Source organism: Diospyros lotus, chromosome 8 (genome assembly GCF_014633365.1).
Source record: "Diospyros lotus cultivar Yz01 chromosome 8, ASM1463336v1, whole genome shotgun sequence".
Classification (NCBI taxonomy): domain Eukaryota; kingdom Viridiplantae; phylum Streptophyta; class Magnoliopsida; order Ericales; family Ebenaceae; genus Diospyros; species Diospyros lotus.
The window spans coordinates 39,907,958-39,932,170 of NC_068345.1; the positions used below are offsets into that span (position 1 = coordinate 39,907,958).

Consider the following 24,213-nt stretch of genomic DNA (forward strand, 5'->3'; position numbering starts at 1 on the left):
CTAAAGTCTCCAAGATCTATCTTCTCACTAAGCCAACACCACCACAATTGAGAGTTCATCTCATGACAAGTAATACAAAATTTAAATTCATTAAAGGGCCCAAATTATTCAAAAGATCTTTTAGAGAGGTTAACCTGGCCAGGCCACTTCGACCCATGTTGGGCCGAGAGCTTTGGGCCTTTACAGCCCGGCCCAACAATATTAAAAACCTATCAGTACCGAGTAAAAAACACAAGCTAGAAGCATTCCCCCCCCCCCCCCTCTCTCTCTCTCTCTCTCTCTCTCTTTCTCTCTCTTTAAAAAATAAAAAATAAAAAGAAAGAAAAATCCCGTGCTGCGATTTTAAATCGAAACCCTAGTAGTTTTGAGATCCGAAACCTCAGCGATCGCTTGGTTCGGCAAAGGACGGGGAGAGAGAGGCCGCCAATTTGAGTGAGAGATCGAGGGAGATGCCTTCTGCGATGGAGAGTGGGAGACGCGGAGATCGCGGGAGGAGTACTTTCTGGAAATCCGTCGGTTTGAAAGCAATGGAGTGAGTCGGCGCCGAGAACAGACGAAGAGGCTGAGATTCATTGAGTCGAAAGCAATGGACACTGCTTGACCTCTTCTTCATCGGTTGGATTCTATTCGTGATGGTGCGAGAAAAGATCGAGTTGTATGACCGTCCGATTCATGGTTGGTTTTTCCAGATCTAGGTTTTCAAAATGGTTGGTTTTCGTTTTCGTATCTAAGTTTCTTTTTGTTCTTTCAGATGTACGGGTTCATAGAGGGCGGGCGAACCGGGACGGGTAGCCGGTTCCCGGTTTGATAGACCGATCCGGCCGGTTTTCCCTGCTTGATCGGACCGCTCGAATGGGGGTTTACTTGAGCTTGGTTAGTCGAAACGAAATTTTCAATGTCTTCAAGTGACTAAGGTCTGATTTCGGCTTTGGCATTCTAAATCATGTTTTCGTTTTATGTTTTTATATTTGTTTTCTCTGTTTTAATCATTCATGCCTGTCTGTTCTCAAATGCCCGTTGCTTATGACGGAGTATAATTTTCCCAGAAGAATAATTATTTAAGTATAATTCATGCTATGTGAGATTCATTGTGAAGAATTTGATTTTGTTCAAGCGTAGCTCCCCCCCCCCCCCCCCCCCACAAAAAAAAAAAAAAAAGAACATTAATCGGTTTTAGATCTTAGTCTTGTTATCAAGGCGGCATTTAATGAAATTGCACCATATTAAGGCATATTACTTGGAGAAATTTTGAAATCTGAATTCGATTTTGTATGGCCTCTTGTCGGTTCCAGTATTTTATAAGTTATTTCAATTAGCAAAAAACCCTCTGTATGCATCTAACTTTATAAAGTGAGCTTACAAAAACACCTTTGGCTAAATGTTACCTGGGGTAACAAGGGAAAAGTTCATACCTTCTCCCCGCGCAACATATAGGAGAAAAATTGTTGGATCGATGGGTCATTTCCAGGGCCCCTTTAGCATAAGAACAGTGACCAGCACAAAATTTGTTGGTGCTGCAATCTATTCATAGGTTGTAACTGCTAGGGCTTACAATTTAGGGAAGCAAAGGGAAACTTCATAAGTTCTCCCGGGATGAAATGAATCATCCCTACAGCCTAAATCGTAAACACCTTTTAAGGCATCTAACACACTAAATCATGTTCAGAAAAATGGACTCCAGTTCAACAAAATCCGAACTTTCAGTTGAATGAAAAGAGGATATACAAAGACCAAAGTTGAAATTTGATGAAACGGTTATTTTAGAGTCTGACAGTCAACCTTTCAAGAATCTCAAGCCTTGTAAACAAAAGCAAAGAACCTCTCTATGCATCTGACTTATAACCAAGCTTAGAAAAATACCTTTGGTTAAAATGTTACTTGGGTCAACATATAGGAGAAAAACGGTTGGGCTCTATAGGTCATTTCCAAGGCTCCTTTAGGAAAAGAACGGTGACTTGCACAAAAGCAGCTGGAGCTGCAAGGTATTCTTAAGTTGCTGTAAACTGCCAGTGACTTACAATTTGGGCAGCAGTGGGAAGTTAATAAGTTCTAGCATGAAATCTGCAGCCCCTAACCCTAAATCCAAAACATCTTTCTATACGTAGGATGTACTAAATTAAGCTTAAAAAAGAGCACCCTCCAATTGAATAAAATCCTAAGTTTCAGTTGTAAGAAAAGAGAATATACAAAGACCAAAGCTTCAATTCAATGAAGTGATTATTTTCAAGTCTGAAAAACCAACCTCCTCCAAGTAGGGCTGACCACGGTTCGATTTGAACTGTGAATCTAATTGAAACTGTGTTTTTGTTTTCAGTTCAAAAATCTAAACCAGAATAAAAAATTTATGGTTCGGTTCTGGTTCTTAAAAATAAATAACCAGAACCTTAACCAGATTTCGATTCTGATTCCGGTTCAAACAGTTAAAAAACCATTTAAATGTTTTGACTGTTGTTTTTTTCTTTTAATAATTATAATTTTTAAAAAAACTGCTTAAAAAAATGAAATTGAAGTGGTATTTATAGAGTTTTCAAGCAATTGTTTTTAAATATAATTATTAAAAAAAATGCGACGGTCAAATTTTTTACCATTGTTTTGTTCTTTAGGTGCAAATTATGCAACGGTTAAAAATTTGACCGTTGCAAATTTAATTGGTTTTTTTCTTAAATTTGAATCGGAATTTGGTTACTATTACAATTCCACTTATTTATTTTTTAAAATTGAAATCAAACCATAAGTCTTATTGTCTTAAATTCTAGCTCCAATTTTTGAATAAAAAATACAGTTTCAATTCAGTTCCCTATTGCAATCGAACCGTGGTCAGCTATGGTGCATAGAAATGGCTCAGAAGAGTCGTTTTTCCGTTTTCGAAACGTTTCCCATTCCTGTTTTGGACCTTATTTATGCCTATTTTTTTAAAAGAATGTATGTTTCTGCGTTTACATTTCATATCAGAAACGTTTCCCGTTACATGGAAATTCGTGTAACCTAAGTGGTCAATCCTAAATCTCACACATTGTAGATAAAAGCAAATACCCTCATTATGCATCTATATCAAGCTAGCCAGGGGTGAAAAACACCTTGAAGGTGTTTGTCCACCTATTTCTATCCCGCAAGTGGACGGATCGTGACAAGTAATATAGTGATAAGTAGAGTATTGTATCCACGAGGACCATAGTTGTTAAAGGCGCTCGCCTAGGCGCAAGGCGTCAATTCAACGCCTCGCCTAGGCCGAGGCAAGGCGATTTCAGTGAGGCATTTGCCTTGCACAGTGAGGCACTGAGGCGAGAGGCACTGTAACGCCCCGCTCCCACTCACGGGTGTTACTCGTGAACAATTACCCGAATTGCCCACCTGCTCGGCCTTAGGTGAATGGTGGACCATGTTTCAAGACGAAACACCCTAGGTGGGAACTAGTCTCGTCCTTCCCTTCCCTCAACTCCAGGATTCACTAACAGAATTGGGTTTCAACCACACCGCATTTGGTTGAAAAGAAAACTCATGAAGATGCCCAACTACCATTTTCTTATTTATTATTTAATTCTTTTCCATCCAAGAATTTTTACCGGGCTCCATAAATCACCATTAAAATCAATCCCTTGATTGATTACTAATTTTGGAGGAAAGACTCATAATTTTCAATTTTCCAAAATTTTAGCATTTCTCCCCAAAATGCCCGAAAAATCCCTTTATTTTGAAAATTCCTCCGGAGCCCAAAATTAATTTAGAAATTCCCTCTTAATTCCCCAAATTCCAAATTTTAAAAAAAAATTGGCCGACAAGGCCCGTTGGCACGCCCGGGGCCCTGCTGGGCGCTAGTCACACCTGCCGTGTGCAGCCGCGGCTGCTGCCTGCTGCTTCTAACTTTTTTTTTTTTCCTTGGGCCTTCTAACCCCAAATTTTTCAGAAATTTAATTAAATAAATATACTTCATTTTCCATAAATTTTAGCCTCTTTTTCTCCAAAATCAAGGCTTAAACCATGCTCTTGATGCTTCCATAACATTCCAAATAGGACTTCACCAAAACTCAATAAGGGTGCAATGCAAAATAAATATGAACATAACAAGTTTATATGATGCCAAATGCATGCAAGTGTGGCTAGGTTTCTTTGCCCTCATAACCCTCCAAGGTTAGAGGCATTAACCCACCATTTCAACCATGTTCTCAAACTAACCTATGGCCATAAGTCTCATGAACATAAAAGAACATGCCAAATGCAACATATACATTTATGAAACATACTTACAACCCATTGCAAGGCCACCCTCCCATGAGGCCATCCCTTACCTCTTCTTGAATCTTTAAATCTTCATTTCAAGAGAACTTCCATCTTCATTTTCTCCCATCTAAGATGACATTCAAACAAGAACTCACTTTCTTTGCCTATAAGAACACTAAATAAAGAAAAGGAGAATGCACTTACTTGATTTCTTTCTCTTCTTCTTATTCTTTCCTCTCATCTCTTCTTTCTTTCATTCTCTCTACAAATGGCCAAAGGGAGACAAGTCTTCCGCACTTGCCATTTTATACTACCCTTTCTCATTTTGAAGAATGGATCTCCACCATTCATTAAAAGCACAATCCATGTTCTTAAGGAGAATTAAATCTCCACCATTCATTTTAAATAAACAAGCCTTCTCTCTTGAAGAAAACACAAGAAAGCACAATCCATGTGCTCCTTTCTTGATTAATCTCATCCATTGGATTAATTTGCCTTTTCAAGACTTAAGCTGTAACGCCCAAGATTTTTAAACTAAAATATAATGTAATACTTGGGATTTTATTTTAGCTTCTATTACTTGAGGAAATATGTCCTTTCAAGGGATTATAGAAGCCTTGAGACAAAGGTTCAATTTTGAGCCAGTGGTAAAATCGTAAATATTGAGGTTCGGGTAAAAGTGTAATTTACCTAAAAACTAGGGGTATTAGCGTAATTAGTTCTTTCTTCGGGGACTAAAATGCAATTAAAAATTGGCCTAGGGACCAAGTTGAAAAGGGTCTAAGTGCAATTACCTGAAAAGTTTGGGCCAAAGTGTAATTCTTGAAATATTTTTCCTAAGGGCATTTGGGAGATTCAAGAAAAGCCTTATAAATGATTTTAGAGATAAGGATGAAGCCTCATGATGATATTAGAGATAAGGATGAAGCCTCATGATGATATTAGAGATAAGATGAAGGCTCATGATGACTTTAGAGATAAGATAAGTGTTCATGATGACTTTAGAGATAAAGATTAAGCCTCATGATGACTTTAAGGATAATATTTGATTTGATTTGGATAAGATTTGATAAGATCTTATTTGGATAAGATTTGATAAGAATGATTGTAGAATATTTTAGAAGATATGGAATGATTAGAGAATATTTTAGAAGATTTGAAATGATTGGAATATCTTGAAAGATTTAGAAAAGATTTGAAATGATTGTGACTTACTTGGTGACCAAGTTTCCAAGCCTATAAATAGGGCTCATGGCCAAGAGTTTCCTCATTCTAAATTGGGATAAATTCATGCTAGACGGGAGTGCTTCGAGCTTTTTGTAAAGGTGAAGCCTTCAGCATTCAAATCTCATCAAACCAAGTTAAGGTAAGTACATTATGAACTATTTATGATGTTTAAGCATAACCATGAACTATGTTATGTTATGTTCATGCAAGTTCTGGGACCGGAGCTCGGTAGCGTTACGCACGAGGGTTCTTACCCTTGCAAGTTGGTGGAACCTCTCGTGTCTCCATACGATATATTATGTTATGTCATGACTTGTTTAAATACATATGATGGTTCTCTTGTACTTACTGAGATTTGCGTAATCTCACCCCCCTTATGTTTCCCCCTCCCCCAGTGAGCATGAATGAGGAGACCAGGACATGGACGTGGAGCGTGGTGGCTTGTTTAAAAAGGATTTTCAAGAACTTAAGTTTAGTTTCCTTTTGAAAACAATGTTTTTAGGGTTGAACTCTGATCTTTTCCTATATGTATGCCATAAAGCATGTCTTGGAATTTTATTTGATTTAAAGAAAGTATGATTTTGGTTTTAAGCTCCGAATATTTTTATATGAATATTATTATCATTAAGCATGTAAGTAAGTTACGGGTGTCACATTGTGGTATCAGAGCCAGGTTTACTTTCCTGTAGACTCAAATTGTTTTTAAAGAAAATTTTTGTGCTTTTAGTAAAAATTTTTAAGGAAATGCTTTTAAGGAAACATGAAAATCCACCACGTCCCGTTCAAGCTTCTGATCTCCGGGTAAGTTATAAGAATTGTTATGCTTATTCTTTAGGGATACTATGCTCATGCAAGTCATATCCCCCTTAACTATGCAGTTATTCCCTCAAGCTATATTTATGAGCGTATGTTGTTACATGTATGCACACGTATGAAGCTCATGTTGGAATAAGTATGTGAGAGATATGATTCTTATTTGTCATTAATTAGTATGCGTTTTTCGCTAGTGATATTGCTCCAAACTCAAGAGTTCATGATTATAGCAGAAATACTTGTTTAGGAAGGGCTTATTAGAATGAAAGCAATTAGGAATCAAGTCCATCAAGAAGAGCTTGCAAAATGAATCGTAATTAAGCACGAATCATGTAGTAAGAACAGCTAAGGTGGAGGTCGAGGGAAAGTTTTTAGAAACAACCTTATATGTCTTAGATATGCAAGAATTCGATGTGATTTTGGGAATGGACTGGCTTTCCAAGCACCATGCGACCATTCTATGCTTTGAAAAGGAAATAGTTTGTAAGTATCCTGAAGGGATAGAACTTAGCTTTTCTTTTTGCATTTAATTAATTCCCTCATTTAACTTGGACCACAAAATGCCAAGTGTCACAACAAGACACTAACCTTGGCTTCCAAGTTCTCATCTTATCCATCCATGTGGCATTACCACATTTATTCACCAATTTAGGGGAAAATAATTATTTCCTCCAATAATTTCATATTCTCCATTTTCCCTATTTTTCATAATTAATTTCCTCTATGGAATCACTCCAAAATTCCCAAATACTCTTTGTGAATTTATTAATCCCATATATCTCCACATAAATACCAAATTGAGATTTTTATTCACTTACACACCTAATTCCACATAGGAATTATTTTTAATTTATCAAAATACCCTTTTTATTGGACTTCACTTTTCAAATTACCAAAATGCCCCTCATAGGGCGCCCATATTTTCAAGGATCTAGCACATTCTCGAGGGCATTTTTGGAAGATTTCTTACTCCCTTTCTCATCCTCTTAACACCGGGTGTTACAGGCACGCCTAGGCGCACCTCATGAAACCTAAGTTTTAATTAAAATCTAGGCAGCCCAATTCCTTCCCTCTTCTCAGTTCTAACATGTACACATTACAACATATTTACATTTCTTTAGTTTAAGTATATGTTTACATTTTCTTTATTTATATTTTACCTTCCATTTGCTTTAATACATAAATGTAAATAAGAAAGTATTCCCGATTTGGATTCAATAAAAATATCTAAAAAATCAAAATTCATAAAAATAAGAAAATATAATTTTGATTTTAATACAAACTCAGGATTTAACGATTTTACCACCCCCAAAATACATACCTACTATTTTTTGAAAAATTCATTAAAAATCATTTTAACAATAATGAATATTAGCTATCAAAATATCGAGAGATAGTTTTTCAAAATGAAAACATTTTCTTATATGTCTCCTTATAATGCGTTAATCTTTCAGACTTAGAAAAATATCATTTTTCAAAATGAAAACATTTTCTTGATTGAAGGGGATGATAAAGATATTGACCTTGATGTTGATGATCTCCTTGATGATGATTGATTAAAATTTCTTTATTGATTGTGGACTTGTAGTGTTTATATGTTTGTTTAGAACTTTGCATGATTGGTACTTGTTTGAGTTTGAGACTTTAAGTTTGAACTTTAATGATGTTTCTAGTTTAGAATTTGCATGATGAATGAATCAACTTTGATGATAGTTTAGAATTTGAAGATAATGAATCATTAATGATATGCATGTGTTATTATTGATAATTTGATAGTTTTTTTATGATTTTACAAGATTTTGAGTTTTTTTTCTAAAAGGCGCGCCTCGCTTCGCAAAGGCGCGCCTCGCCTCGTGCGTCTCGTGCCCCAGGCTCCAAGACCCTTTGCGCTTTGCGCCTTTCAAAACTATAACGAGGACTAACTTTTGATGTTTACTCTAATTGATTTAAACTAAACCTAACACACATTGGTATAGCTATGAATAATAACTTCAATGGTAATGAAATCTAATTTATTAATAAAGATGCAGCTAAAACAATTTCTTCGATTCAAAACTCACAAAACTAAGACACTAGGATTTGTGAATCCATCATCGGCATTCTATGATTCAATTGTTCATTACTCGAATCTTGCTATTCCTTATCTTAGGTTGAAAATCGATGATCCAATTACAACCAAAAGCTTTTCTCAATTGTCATTCGATTCTATGTATATATATGAGATTAACTATCTCTAGTCAACCTTCGAACATATAAACATGCATTCAATCACAGTGATCATTACAAAATGATTTCACATGGCATAACGATATCTCTACCTATTATAGGACCCTACGTTATTTTTACCATGTCTAATCTGTATTGAATCTCTCGAAAACAATACAAATCACAAATATGTTTTAATGGTGATCAAGCATCAAAACGACATTATGAACATAACAAACAATCAACTCGAATGAATAAGGAAATAGCAAACTGAGTAACTTTAAATCAAACCATTAGAAGTCGAGGTTTCATCATTCACCCTAGCTATAAACACTTAGCAATGCATTCTTACAATCAAAAGAAAAAGAAAAGAGTCGGAATCCATAACAGAGATTGAGAAAGAAAAAGAAAAATACAACCCAAGAGTATAGTCTTCAGGTTGCCTTCTTTCACCCCTTCAATCTTCCGTCGGCTCCTCCTTCATCAAAAACTCATTCAAAACTCCAAAATGGAGCCTTTATATAGCCATCCCTAGGGTTTTCGAGTCGTGCTCCGTGAAAACTCTCGTTCTTCATTGAATTGGACGAAGATGGGCCGAAATCATGCTTTGAATTGAAGTTCATAACCTTATTTCAGTATGCTTGTTATGATAGACCCGTGAGCTCCAGAAAGCAATTCCTAAAGCGATCTTACAACGGTATGCATACGGCTGTAAGATCGTGAGTTCCAGAAACTAATTCTTATAACGGAATGCATACCGCTGTAGGCTATTAAATTTCTTCTTTAGCCTCTTGGTTCTTCGCCTTTTATTTTTTGTTCTTGTTCCACTTTTAATTTCTCCATTTCATTTCGAGTTGATAGCTGACCATGCCTTCAAGTTTTATTTCCACTCCTATAATGCACCGAAATCGTTCTTTTTTGTTCCATATACGCTTTGCATGTGATGTGTACCTATATTGACAATATTGAGCCCAAAATGAGTAGCAATCATGTTCATTGAATACTTAAATGCTAAGTTTGATAACTAAATAAGAGTGCAAAATATACTGATCAGGTGCCAAAAAAGCTTTTTCCTGAGTGAAGCGAGAAGCTAAATCGAAAAACAAATGTTTAATATGAAACAGGCAATCAGTAACGCACATAAAATAAAACATCTCAAATACTTAAATATTCTATATCTAAAATGTTCAATATAATATTTAATACTGTATTCTGTATTAAATATTCTTAATCAGCAAACAGCATAACAAACAAATAATATTCAAAAACTAATTTACATGGCTAACAATATTCAACATTATATTTAATTCTATTTCAGAAACACACACAATATAAAACAATAACACAAACACTGAAGTAAGAGGAAAGCTTCGTTTTAAATTCAACAAAAAAACAAAGCCTGTATTTGACAGTTCAAGAAAATCCACAGCAGATCCCACCAGAGTGGAAGGTGGCTAGTGACCGGAAGGTCCTACCATGTGTCATCACGCGCCACGGTTCCCAATCATATGATGGCTTTGATTGACATCTGGCTTTTGCTCCCAATGGGCTTTACAACTATAGAAAAATAATAAACACGTGTCAAATTGAAAGAAACTTAAGAGTGCTTCTTGGTAGTTTACCTAGGTAAGCGCCTGTGATGCCTGATGCCTCATTACAGGTGCTCGCCTAGCATAGTTGTCAAAGGTGCAAGGGCATTGAGGCACAAATTAATGCTTGGGGCTTAGGCGTGAGGTACAAGGTGAAGCGCACATGAAGCACATATTAATTCTAAATCCTTATAGAATACTTGTACCTTTTTTTTTTCAAATATGTACCTATAGGAAGATAGATGTAAATTTAAAATCATAAATGATAAATAACCAAACTATAATAACAACAAATATTATTGTAGAAAAGCAATTTAGTTTCTTCTAAATTACAACATAAATTAGAAAAAATAAAAAACATTTGAGTAAGACACAGCAAAAAACAATTACAACAAAGAATTACATCACTGCCAAAGGATTCTGGTGAAGAGGTGGTCAAGCAGACCTCCGACTTACATCACTAGGTTAGTCTTTCACGGATATACAATAATATGCAATTAAATCAAGAAGAAATATGATTTAAGATGACAAATAGACAAGAAATAAGATTTTAACACACTTATATATACAAGGGATGTGCCTGGCCAGCGCCTTAAGCATGGCGCTGCCCTCATGCCTCAGCTGTGCCTTTGAGAACTATGTCCCCTAGTTGATTTAATATGTTACTCCGGGGCCAAGAAAGGAGAAAAACGGTTGGATCATTGGATCGTTTCCAGGGTGCCTATAGCACAGGAATGGAGACATGCACAAAAGTCAGCTGGCTCTGTAAGTTATAGTTTTTTTTTTTTTTACCCATTATTAAAAGGGAAAAATAAATTATTACATCATAATATCATGTGAGCTTTTCACAAATACCGTACATCATTTGGCGCCTGAAGGCGCATTATAAAAAATGGTCTAATCCCTCAAATGAAAAATCCTCTTTGGCGGAATCTTTAACTTTTTGAAAGATCACCATTTCCTTTAATGAAAAATAAGGTCATTACTATACGTGCTTCACATCACAGTAGTAACGTTGTGAGAAGCTTTTTGAAGTTGAGCAGGGGGCATTTTTGCCGATGCTGATCTGCAATACTCTACTCTTACGAAGCCCGGGCCTGCTTAATCATATTTGACCGGACTGCTCAGTTGGTCCATCATACGTTATACTTGATCTTTTTAACTGTTTTCTTGGGTGTTGTATATGTTCCAGGAACAAGGAGTAAAGTTTACAATGCTTCTGAGATTTTTTCAAGAATTGTTGAAATCTGAAAGGCGTGGAACTCGCTTTGTGGAGGGTAGAAACAATATTTTAGGAGTTGCTAAGGTTTGTCGGCAACGTTATTTGCACAACTATATTGGGTTTTGATGTTCTCAATTCTTTTCTTATTCTTTAATTTATATTTTGCAGACACATAGAGCAGCTGGGATGTTCAATAGTTTCGGACTTTTTACTGATTTGCTCAAATACATGAAATCTGCCTGTAAATTACCAGCAGTCCGAGAGAGACTGCACGATCTTTGTTGATCTCGCAAGGGGAGACAGACGACATGGGTGGTGGGAGGTCGAAGTTCTGGGGAAAGAAAATTCATCAATATCTTGAAAGTTTTTACAAATCAAACCAATGATTATTTGTTATGATGTCTAAAGATGGTATGATTTTCTAGTTGTAAGTGCACTTTTTAGAAATTTTGCATTCCAGACTTGTTAATTCTGCAGCTTGCATTTCAGGAATTTTGCATGAGAGCAGCCGGAAATGGCCCCTGGGCCAATGAGCAGATAGGTACTAAAATTGGAACCTAAACTAGATTCCCTTAGATATCTAACAAATGTAGCTGAATGTTAGGCCGTGTATGTCCATTTCGGAAATATGCAAGGCAGCCTTGTTTTTTCTTCTTTTACAAAATTATAAAAGACATGTAGGATTGATTTAGTGGCTAGGAATTAGCAAACGTGCTGTTCCCCCATCGGCCAAACAAAATTTTACCCCTTTAATCCTCTAGTTTGCGACGACATAGCCGAGTTTCTGGGCCGTGAGATGTATCCGTTTGATTGGGCCTGACTGTAAACTCGGCCCCTTTAATGGGTCGACAAAATTGTCGGGCCATGTGTCGACCTGACAATCTTGCGGCCTAGGTTCCTAACCCGTCTGTTCAATGGCCGACAAAGTTGTTGGCCCATCTGTTTGGGTACCAACTTTTTGCGGCCCAGTTTCTTGGGCCTCCAATTATGAGCCGACAAAATTCTCCTCCCAGTTTATTGGGCCGACTATTTATGGGCCGGCTAAAAGGTCGGCCCAGTTTCTTGGGCCAACTGTTATAGGCCAACTATTTCAGCGGCCCATCTATTTGAGCCTCTAAATACCTGTTTTTGGCCCAACAATTTCGCCGGCCCATCTATTTGTGCGCAAAATATACTTGCTTTATGGCCGGCCAGTTTATAGGGCCGCCTGGGCCGACCAAAAGTTGTGCCGCAGACCTTTTGGGTCCCATCTTGGTCAATAAGCAGGCGGCCAAATTTCATGGGCTACAAAAAAGCGGCGGCCTAAACAGATGGGTCCCATCTTCTTCGGCCGCCTGTTATCGGCAATCAATTTTTTCGGCCCATCTGTTTAGGCCGCCGCTCTTTTGCAGCCCTTGAAATTTGGCCGTCTCCTTATTGGCCGACAATCGGCCATTCTGTTTGGGCGCTGACCTTTTTTTGTCCCAGTTTCTTGGGCCCCCTGTTTATGGGCCGACAAAACTGGCACAGTATTAGCCGGCATAATGATTCTCCTCACGGTCTCATAGGCACCGATCTGTGTTTGGACCTAAATACATGACGTACTTCTTAGGGCCGACAGAATAGATGGCCCATTTTGTCAGGTTGACAAAACTGATGACTAGGCCATCATATGCTGGGCTGTTTGGGCCCTTAATAGAGCCCAATCAAAAATGGGGCTATAAAACTGACAGTATACAACTCCTAGTTCAGTTGACGCAAAACGAGAATGGCCTGTTACAGAACAGCAAGATTCTAAAAACGAAAATATAAAATCCTAACCACCTTCGTCCAACTTGATGTGCAACAGGCTACAGAGGACAATGTTTGACTTGATTGGGGCTTTTTGGGCCTGTAAATGTCCAAAATTAGAGGATGAGAAAGTCCAGTTCTTTATCGATACAATCTACAACCCAAAAGCGTCAACTTCAGACATCTTTGCACCCCGCACAAATCCAAGCTCAGAGATGGCATCAATTGCTGCAGCAACTGGGTGGAAAGAATGATGAGGAACCAGCAAGTAACCGCCAATCCTGTTAACAGCCTACAAGCATTTAAAATTGCGATTTGCTCAACATCAACAAGCAGAAAAGAAAAAAAAAAAAAAAAAGAAATATGCCAAACTTAGCCTATTCATTCTAATAAACACTAGATGCTTTATTACTATGTTATAAATAACTTTGGCATATTTCTTTTTTTTTTTTTCCCCCTCTCCACCCCAAAAACCATAAATGGTAATTTATAACATAGTAATAAAGCAAACGGTGAAAGAACAATTGTTATCAAATATCAAATATGAATATGTAATTTTTTCTTCTTAGCATAAATGGCAAGAGAGCTACTGTCTATAATATAGGTGCTATGGTTCTCCTACACGCATAAAAACTACTAGAAAACACAAGAAATGTAACCTTTGCCTTTTATACCACATTGGAGAATGTAATGCCCCAAATGTTGTGGAAAATGTACACACACACACACACAAAAGAACACAAATTGAAGGATAGGAAAAAGTAATAGTAATATGCATATACATGTATTGATTTAAGAATGCATGCACATGTGGTATGAAAGGAAAAAAAATAGAAAAAAGAATAGCCACAAGGCAAAATGGGCGGTCTATTTTAGGAACTCATGGCTAGGTGCACAAGGCCCAAAAGATTAAAAGAAAGAAAAAATAGCCACAAGCCTATATTAGCTAACTATCAACTCAAGAAATTCATTTGGAATTATCTATTTGAGGGAACATTTAATGGAAGCATCCACGTGGCCTTGACTCCCAAGTATATAAATAGCAGCAGTGAAAAGAAAGCAAACTATGAGAAAGAATGCAAGAGAAGGAAGAAGGCAAGTAACAAATACATATTATTTCGGAAAGATGGCACTTTACATATGTTACATTTGAATGTTTATTTCTGTTACAACAGGCTGTTATGTGGACAATGCAAAAAGATTGTCAACTAGCGCTGATTCAAATATGTGAAAATTCTATTTACGGTCATGATGCAACATATTGTCTGCGCTAGTGTATACGTCTCTGTGGTAATCTGCGTTATCTGTATTGTGCCACTCTCTAACACCATGACAAGGACATTGTGTGTAAAATGTGCTTATTTTCAATATCATTTTACTGGATTACATAAGAACTCGTGTCCGTTTGGTTTTTGAACTTCTCAGATAATGCTCCATCTGTTACAAGGATGTGCTCTGGAGGATTGAATATATACATATTATAGTTCTCAAAGTGAAATATCCACCTTCAGACACCAAAGGAGAAGGAAGAGATGATAACCAAAAAAAAAAAGCAACTTCTCTCTGCACATAACCTCTACTTCTTTCACACCATGTATTACCACATTAACACTAAAAGGAAAAAAATCAATCAGGCTGTACTTTGCGGTGTTTAAAAAAGCACACTTTAAGCACAAAGCACAGCATGGTTGGGGCTTTTTTTGCATGCAGCTCAGCGACTTTAGCTGAGTGATTGAAGTGGGCTTAAGTTGAGCTTTTAACTGAGCTTCAAAACAATAAAGCGCGGTTTAGAAATATACATCATTTTTCTTTTTAATTGCAGAATATGAATGGTTGGATTTGTTTAAATTTTTGCAATTATGTGGCTGCTTATATGGAATTCTTATCCCAAAAAAAAAAAAAAAAAACTATTACCATATCTTAGAAAAATCTAAATAAAATCATATATACGTATAAAAAAAAAGAAAGAAGACATAGCTGTATTTATTGAGAAAAAAATATCGAAGAAAACATGTAATTAGGTGTAAACTAGAGACTGCTAATATATTCTTAATTGCTGTAAATTAGGGATTAATTTACAAATTGGCAATAATATCCTGTTAACCCCAAAAATCCCCTTAAGGCTCTCATCGAAGTCGGCCTTAGCCAGGACACCATAGCCTCCACCTTCCGGGGCTCGGTACTCACCTCTCTCCCTTTGATATAAGGTGCCCCAGATATTCCACTTGCCTTTGACCAAATGCACACCTAGATTTTTTAATAAAAAAAACTTGTGGAATCTAAGGATGTCAAGAGTAGTTCTAAGGTGGAGTAGATGTTGTTCAAAAGAGGGGTTGTAAATAAGTATGTCATCAAAGAATACTAATATAAACTTTCTAAAATAAGGTTCAAAAATTCTATTAATGAGAGATTGAAAAGTGGTTGGAGCATTGGTGAGCCCAAATGACATCACTAAGAATTCAAAATGCAGTGAGTTCTAAAAGTTGTTTTGTGGATATCCTCGGGTTTCATCCTAATTTGGGCATTGTGTAGTTCATCGATAAGATCTTCTATCAAGGGTATAGGGAATTTATCTTTGATGGTTATAACATTTAATTGGTGGTAATCCACATAAAACCGCCATGTTCTATCCTTCTTTTTAACTAATAAGACAGGGGAAGCAAAGGGATTTTGGCTTGGTCAAATGATGAATTGTTAAAGCATTTCCCTAATCATTTTCTCGATTTCATTCTTCTAGATTGGGGGGTATTGATAAGTTCTGATGTTAACGGGCTCAGTGTGTGATTTTAAGTTAATAGAGTGGTCATGCATTCGGGTAGGAGGAAGTGATTGGGGTTCAATGAAGAAATCCTCATATGCTACCAGCAATTCATTCAAGAGGTTTAAGTGATGTACCTGATCGGGCATCCCTTGGGGTGCGCTAATCGTTTGATTGCAGTCTCTTCCCTAATATCATCTTGCATGTTCCAAACTCTTTTCCACCTAATAATGTCATCTTCCTTCCCTCTTTCTCAAAAGATACTTCCATTCGGTTAAAATCAAAGCTAATGGGGCTGACCCCTGTTATCCAATCCACTCCCAAAACCACCTAACTGTAGTAGCCTCAAATCTATTTCAAATTTCTCTCCTTGTATCTCCCAATAAAAACCATTACAGGCTGATTTGCTCAACACCCTTTGGCCATTAGCCACTGTCACACTCAAGGGTGGAGTCCCTATGAGCTGACACTTCAGCCTCTTTGTCGTGCTTTCATCAAGAAAGCTATGGGTACTCTCACTGTCTGTTAAGATCATGAGATTGCTACCCTTAAATTGCCCCCCATTAGGAACCGAGCTTGATCCACCTACATTTCTCACTCCTTGGTTCCCTTTTGCCATATCTCGGTGATAACTCTTTCCCCCTAATAGGGCTTGTCCCCAAAGCTACCCTTTTCTGTTGTTGCCTTTGCTTCTTCATCAATGCCTCTATGGACATTTCTTGTAATCGAGCACTTTCAGAGGCTTGCTCCACTGTCCTTGCTCTTGTCATTTTGATCATTGGTCGTAACTCCTCACTCAGGCCACTTAGGAAGCTTGACACAAAGTAAGCTTCTGATAAATGTGGGTTGTGAAAGATCATGAACGATCTTAATTCTTCAAACTTTTGTAAATAAGCCCCATTGATCCCTGTTTGCTTGAACTTATTAAACTCTTCTATTGTATCCACCATGCTCCTCTTCCCAAATCGCTCACATAATTTTTCAGAAAACTCTTCCCATTTGTAGTCCTCCCTCACACTAAGACACCCCTGAAACCAAGCATCAACTACTTCATTGAAGTAAGCAGTGGCTAATGACACCCTCTGCCCCCTAGGTATGTTGTGCCAATTGAACAGCCTCTCGCATTTCCTCAACTACCACCGAGGATTAGCTCCTTCGAATGCCAGTATCTCCATCTGGGGCATGGGAAACCCTAGGGAATGGGCATGAGGCTGCTCATTCCTTTCTCTGCCCATAACTCCCTCCAATCCCTTCTCAAGCTTTACCTCAATCTCTGAGGTTCCTTCCGTCCTATTCATTCTATTTCTCAATAATATGGGATCATCTTTTTCATGCGGAGGAAAGTCGAGGGCCATTCTTACCATGTTTTGGTAAATAAACATTAGCATAAATTGCTACATCTGCGCCCCCATATCTTCTTGCGGCCTCGCCATGAACCCTTCCAATCTCTATTACATTCCCTCCAACAAACCTTCCAGCTTGCGATCCATCGCCATGATCGCCTCATGGCTTTATTCCCTTTAGATATCCAGTTGATCAATCCTATTCTGGAAATCTAACACAATTGAGCTGACTTATTGCAAATGTGTCTCGAAATTCTTCATGCGGGTCCCTTCCGCCATCACACCAATCTATTAGTTTTGATCGAGAACCAATGCTCTGATACCAAGATTGTCACGGCCTAAGCCTAACAACGCCCTTCCTCCCAATTCCGATATGAAGTAAAAGGACCCAAACACCAACAGAGAGTAGAAATAGAGAGAAGGAGAAGAATGAGAGAGAACAGAGATAAGAACAAGAGAGAGAGAGAGAGAGAGAGAATAGAGGAGAGAAATCGTAAGAATTTTGATATCTTTCGTATCCTTTCCCCCTTATTTGAATAGGAGGATATACACCAGCATCTGGGAGGAGAGATTCTCCTGCTAGGGTGGGCCCTACATCCCTAACAAACTCAGGATTCTCTAACCTCCCTGCACATGGCAGTAACTACCTTTCTTCTAGGAATTACAACAGTAAAAATAAGGGAACTACTATTATTTTAGGACTTACAGTAGTGAAAGTAAAAGATAGCAGTAAATAGCAACAAAAATTAAAAATAAGCTCTAGGAAGGTTCTTCTCGTGACAAAAACATCACACAAAACTTATCTTCTAAATGTCACTCTAAATTTGATCTTGTTATATTATGTAAATAACTAAGAAACATGTGGAACTATGTAGAATACCAATGTTACTAATGTACATAGATGTTAAAAGCGCGCCTAGGTGCAAGGCGCCAGTTTGGCGCCTCAATTGGGCCTAGGCGACATATTTTCCGAGAGGCCCTTGCCTTGCACGGCGAGGTGCCGAGGCATGAGGTGAGCCTAGGCACACCTCATGAAACCTAGGTTTTATTTAAAACATGGGCAGCCCAAGTCGACAGGTCGGCTCGTCACTCTCATCTTCTCCCTCTCCTTTCGACCTTTAAGCTAGCCACCGGAAACACCTTGGGAGTTGTCGGAAACACCCTCCTTAAGTTGTCCAGCCGCTGAAAACGCCCATCTTCTCCAGTGCCAGTCGCTGATCAACCCAATCTTCCTCTCCTCGTTGCTGTCAAGCCGTGCTCACCTCCTCTCTTCCTCTCCTGTCCTCTCTTCTCCTCTGCTCGCAGCTCACGGCTCACGCTCTTCTCCTCTCTTCTTTTCTTGTAGTGTTTATTGATTGTGGACTTGTAGTATTTATGTGTTTGTTTAAAACTTTACATGATGATTGGTACTTGTTTGAGTTTGAACTTTGATGATATTTCTAGTTTAGAATTTACATGATGAATGAATCAACTTTGATGTTGTTAGTTTAGAATTTGAAGATGATGAATCATGAATGATATGCATGTGTTATTATTGATAATTTGATAGTTGTTTATGATTTTACAAGATTTTGAGTTTTTTTTTTTTTTAAAGGCACACCTCAAGCTCCAGGACCCTTTGGGCCTCGATGCGCCTATCGCCTTTCAGAACTATGCTAATGTAAGCATAGAAAATTCTAATAAACAACATCAAAGAGCAAAGGAGACTCAAGAATATATTTGCTCCCATGTTAACTATAAGGTAGATGCAAAAGGATAGAGAAATAAAAATGAAAATTGATTCTGAAAGATTCAAACACATGTCTTCACCAATAGGTAAAGAACATATGTCTTCTTCTCTCTACCATCCTCTCAAACTATTCCTCGATGAGAGTCCAAGAGATAAGACAACCAATGGTACAAAAAAGTTAAAGAACATTTACTAACTCGAAAACCATCCCAATGAAAACCATCACATTCCTATCTTCACCACAAGTACATATAGCATGTCAAAGCAATCATAGTATCACCCCAAAGTTATAGAAAATAAAATGATCTGTTTATTTTGAATTTTTAATGGAAAAAGGAAAAGATAACACTGGTAAGGATGATATGTTACCCCAAAGTATTCAAAGCATATTCTTAAATATACTGTTTTTCTGTTCCTTCTTTATATGTATTTCACTTCTCCCTAATCTTTCATAGGATACGAGTTTTCTTACTGAACAAGCCCCAAGCTACTTCAAGAGATAAATTCTAAGGACGTTTTACATTCTATTTCACTCTTTTTGCATTCTACAGAATTTTTTGTTGATTGTTCATTGATCTCACGATCAACAAAAGCTCCAGAGGCTAAGGTGACATATACCTTTGTTCAACATAGACAAGGTAAATCTTGGTCAATTCATTAATAGTTCTATCGACAAACACAATCCTGGTAATCAAGGTGACCCTTCAACCATCTATCATTGTCTTCAACTACATCTGTGTCCATCACACCACAAAGAAGGAAATACCAAAACCGGTTGACCTTGTGTGAGAAGCTATCTGTATTCTTGGCTTGAAGCCTTGAACCAAACTAATTTCCAAACTGGCTTTCAATTTTTCAGCTGATTTGACTTTGGTTCAACAATTTAAAAAATAGAATACTGTAGACTTCTCAGTTGATCACAACTTGAGAGTGTTTAGTCATTAACACATCCTGGCTTTTCTCTATCATGCGGCACCAAATGTTGTCCTTCACATCCGCCCCTATGGGTGTGCAAACAACCCGGGAAAATAGAGAAACTGAACCAAACCAAACCAATCGGTTCAGTTTGGTTTTAGTTCAAACCTTAAAAAGAAGATTGATAATCTAAAACCATCCTACTCCAACAATCATAAACTGTTGTAAAAGAAAAGTAAAAAAAAAACTCTGTATGTATCTGACATATTAAATCAAGCTTAAAAAAAAAATTCCAAAAAAAAGTTGGATATATCGGTTGTTTCCAGGGCCCCTTACAAGAAGCGTGACATGCACAAAAGTCACTAGAGCGACAAGCTATTCCTAAGTTACCAGAACAGCTAGCAGCTTACTATTTTAGGGAGCAATGGGAAAGTTCGTGCATTCTCCCAAATGGGTTAACACGACTCTCTCTAGCTCGTGGTTTTCTCCTCCCCATTTTCTTCAACCTTCGGCCAACCTTAGTGAAAATAAGAACAAGCTCTATCCTCTGTTGTATCACTTATTAAATCTCTCTTACAGCAAAGAATTAATCCTAGCCTTTGGTTGAAATTGATCCAAAGGCTCATTTGATTGAGGGGTATTTTTGTGTATTTTATCTAGAATTACATATCATCTCCCCGTCAGGAACTTGGACCTAACAGTGGAAATTCTCAGCCAATGGCGAGAATTAGGGCAGAAAGTGGTGAGAGATAAGGGCAGAAAACAGGGAGAATTCTGAGAGAGAAAGATCGGGAGAGAGAAATTGAGGAACTGAAATTTTATTAATTCATTGAATGCCTCCAAATAGCTAATCAATCAACTGTTACAATCCAGTTACAACTTGTAACTGCTCTTTACAGAATATTAATATGCTACAGCTATTATGCCAATTAAATGACTACACCCTACTGAAACCTAAGATCCTGACACTCTCGCTCATATATCCACATATAAAATTGTATTTTCCTTCAAAATTGGAGAATTGATCTCAACCATCCATTTTGATCTAAGGGTTCTCAAATATCTAAATTTCTTTTATTATTTCATTTCTTAATGCACAAGACAACAAAACTTTCCTTCTTCCTAGGCTAATGGAGGCTAGAGTGGAAATCATCTTTTCACCTTGCATTTTATACCATTTAGGTGTCTTCTCCCATTTTTTATTTACCCCTAATTTAATATTTATATGAGGTTTTCCATTTCAGTGAAACTTTCCTTGTTATTGCTCGTGTCTACTATCACTGGGCATGACAAACCCTTTAATAGCCTTCTTTTTCTCTAATTTAAGCAAGGTCAAAAGTAATCTTTTAACTTAAGATGGAAAGTGTATTTTGTATTTTCTAGGCACATGTTTCTCAGTAGGTTATTGAAGTTAATACAATACCTAAAATAACCTTACATAGATAAAATTACCATTGTTAAACGTGTACTTAGTATAATTACATATTGTCAACTAGATTTTACTATTCAGTCTCAGACAATGTAACAGGTAGTGCGAGCAAAAAGTCGTATTTTTTTCCAACTCACTATTTACAAATGAATCACACCATTAGACTCGTTTTGCTTGGGGAAGTAATGTCTCCAATATGGCAATGTTTGGACATCATTTTCAATCTTAAGCTAAACCCCTAGAAGACAATTTCAGAACCAATTTAACAATGTTGCTGCAAAGTTTGATATTGACTGAAAGACAAGAAATCTGAAAACCTAAACCACATATATAATTGTCAAAGGTGTGAGACACATTAAGGCACAAATAAGTGCTTGGAGCTAAGGCACGAGGGGAAGCATGAGTCTCATGCACATGAGATGCACATTTATTCAAAATGTTTATAAAATATTTATACACTATTCTTGATAATATGTACATGTAAGGAGGTAGATGCAAACTCATGCAACCATAAATGACAAATAACCAACCTTATAATAACAATTAATATTATTGTAGAAAAACAATTAGTTTCTTTTGCAATTAGTTTCTTCTAACTACAAAAGATACTAGAGGAAAGAAAAAATTATAGCAAAAACACACTACAAAAAATAATGATAGGAACTACTTTCTTCTAATTTCTTTTGCAATTAGAAGAAAGAAAAAAAAATTACAGCAAAACATACAGCCAAAACAATTACAAAAAAACAATTAGTTTCTTTTAAATTGCAAAAGAAAGTATAAGAGACAGAAAGAGAAAAAATCAGTATAGCACACAATTAAACATTTGTTTCTTAACAAGTACTTTCTCTAAATTGCAACAAGAATTAGAAGAAAGAAAATATAGTAGAATACACAACAAAAAACAATTACAATAAAGAATTAGTTTCTTCTAAATTGTGAAAAAAAAAAATAGAAGAAAAAAAAAAATGAAGCAGAACACAGAGACGTGAGTAGCTATCCAACGAGTGAACATCACTGATAAAGGATCCCCATGAGTAGGAGATCCGACAGACCTCTAACTTACATTGTTAGGTTAGGTTAACCTCTCACTGATATACAAAAATATGGAATCAAATCAATAAAAAAATAAAGTTTAAATACACTTAAATATACAAGGCATGTGCCTAAGCAGCGCCTCAAGCATGGCACTGTGCCTCGTGCCTAGGTGTGTCTTTGACAACTATGACCACACATACACAAACAAAGAGTAAATAGAGTAAAGAAAGAGAAAAGATAGAAACTTAAAATACTGTAGAACTCTCAGTGGCAAGCAAAATTAGCTCGCTCTTGGTCCTCTAGTCAATATGCATTGGACAAGAGGATAATTAATTCGTTTCTTTAGCAGATCCATGTTCTCTGGTGCGCACATGTGATAATTTTTCTTAGAAAATGTTGTGTTCACTGTTTTGACATTTCTAAATGCATAAGTTTGCATTAAATTTTGGCACGCGGATAATTAGGACTATAATATCTCAAAGGACGCTAACACCAAATTTGTATCCTAATTTTTACAATAATATAGTTGTTTTTATCGCAGCATTGAAACAGCTAATAAAATTCTAAAACTCACATGAAACGATTCAAAATCAAATTCAGATTTCAAAATTTCCCTATGAAATGTGCCAGAATATGACGCAACTTCCTTAAATGCCACGTTCATAGCATGTTCATTTGTGTGTGCGCGTGCATGGGTAGGGGTTTTTTTTTTTTTTTTTTTTTTTTTTTGGGGGGGGGGGGGGGCGCGGGGGTTACTACGCTTGAACAAAATCAAATTCTTCACAATGTGAATCTCGCATAGCATGAATTATACTTAAATAATTATTGTTTTGGGAAAATTATACTCCGACACAAGCAACAGGTATGAATGATTAAAACAGAGAAACAAGCATAAAACATATAATGAAAGCACGAATTTAGAATATCTCAAATCCGAAATCAGACTTTTGTCACTTGATGACATTGAAAATTTCGTTTCGACTAACCAAGATAAAGTAAACCTCCATTCGAGCGGTCCGATTAAGCGGGAAAAAAACCGGCCGGTTTTAGGGCGGATCGGGCTGACAAACCTGGAACCGGATACTTGTCCCGGTTCACGCCCTCCCACTATGAAAACCTAGATCTGAAAAGACAAAGAAGAAAGTCAGACACGAAAGCGAAAACAAACCATTTTGAAAACCTAGATCTGGAAAAACCAACCATGAATCCGGACGGTCACACGACTCGATATTTTCTCGTACCATCTCGAAGAGAAGCTAACAGATGAAGAAGAGGTCGAGCGGTATCCATTGCTCTCGAACTCTTCATCTGTTCTCGGTGCCGACTCACTTCATTGCTTTCAAACCGATGGATTTGTGGGAAGGGCTTCTCGCACCATCTCGGTATCTCCCTCTCTCCATCGCAGAAGGCATTTCCCTCGATCTCTCACTCAAATTCCCGGCGATGGCGGCCGGCCTCTCTCCCCGTCGTTTGCCGAACCCAGCGATCGCGGGGTTTCGGATCTGAAATCACTAGGGTTCGATTTAAAACCGCAGCGCGGGATTTTTGTCTGTCTTATCTTTTGAAATAAGAGGGAGATGAGAGAACATAGGGAAAATGAGGGGGAAAAATACTCCTAATTTGTTTTTATTAGGATCCCTTTGCCAAAGCGGTTTTGACCGTTGCTGTTAAAAAAAATTGGTGAGGTATTTGAGTGCAGCTTACCAATATTTAACTTAAATTTAAGGTTTAAGTTAAGTAACTTAAATGCTATTCCTATAGCGTTTTGCAAAAGTTATTGGAAGGTAGCTTTTACAAAAAAATTACTTATTTAAAACTTGAGTTGATCAAGTAATTTATTATTTTATTCTCATCTTTTTATTAATTTTCAGTCATATCTTTCATCTTCTATCTTTGTTTCTCATCGCCTCCCGCCATTTTCTTCTTTAGCTTTTTTGATTGCTACCGTCAATCATCG

At 37.1% G+C, this 24,213-nt stretch overlaps 2 long non-coding RNA genes across 3 annotated transcripts; one reads left to right on the plus strand and one right to left on the minus strand.

Moving 5' to 3' along the window:
• The first annotated feature begins 266 nt into the window (after window positions 1-266).
• On the plus strand, window positions 267-13,241 carry LOC127807601 (uncharacterized). Of its 2 annotated transcripts, XR_008024757.1 has the most exons (6): window positions 267-675; window positions 752-914; window positions 11,245-11,358; window positions 11,443-11,685; window positions 11,764-11,815; window positions 13,103-13,241. It is a non-coding gene; the product is annotated as an uncharacterized LOC127807601 (long non-coding RNA). The 2 variants fall into 2 exon arrangements; XR_008024756.1 differs by having other exon boundaries at window positions 11,443-11,815.
• LOC127807603 (uncharacterized) lies at window positions 13,192-23,934 on the minus strand. The gene is made up of 3 exons (XR_008024758.1): window positions 23,457-23,934; window positions 23,243-23,379; window positions 13,192-13,336 (listed from the first exon to the last, which is right to left on the minus strand). It is a non-coding gene; the product is annotated as an uncharacterized LOC127807603 (long non-coding RNA).
• Window positions 23,935-24,213: the final 279 nt, after the last annotated feature.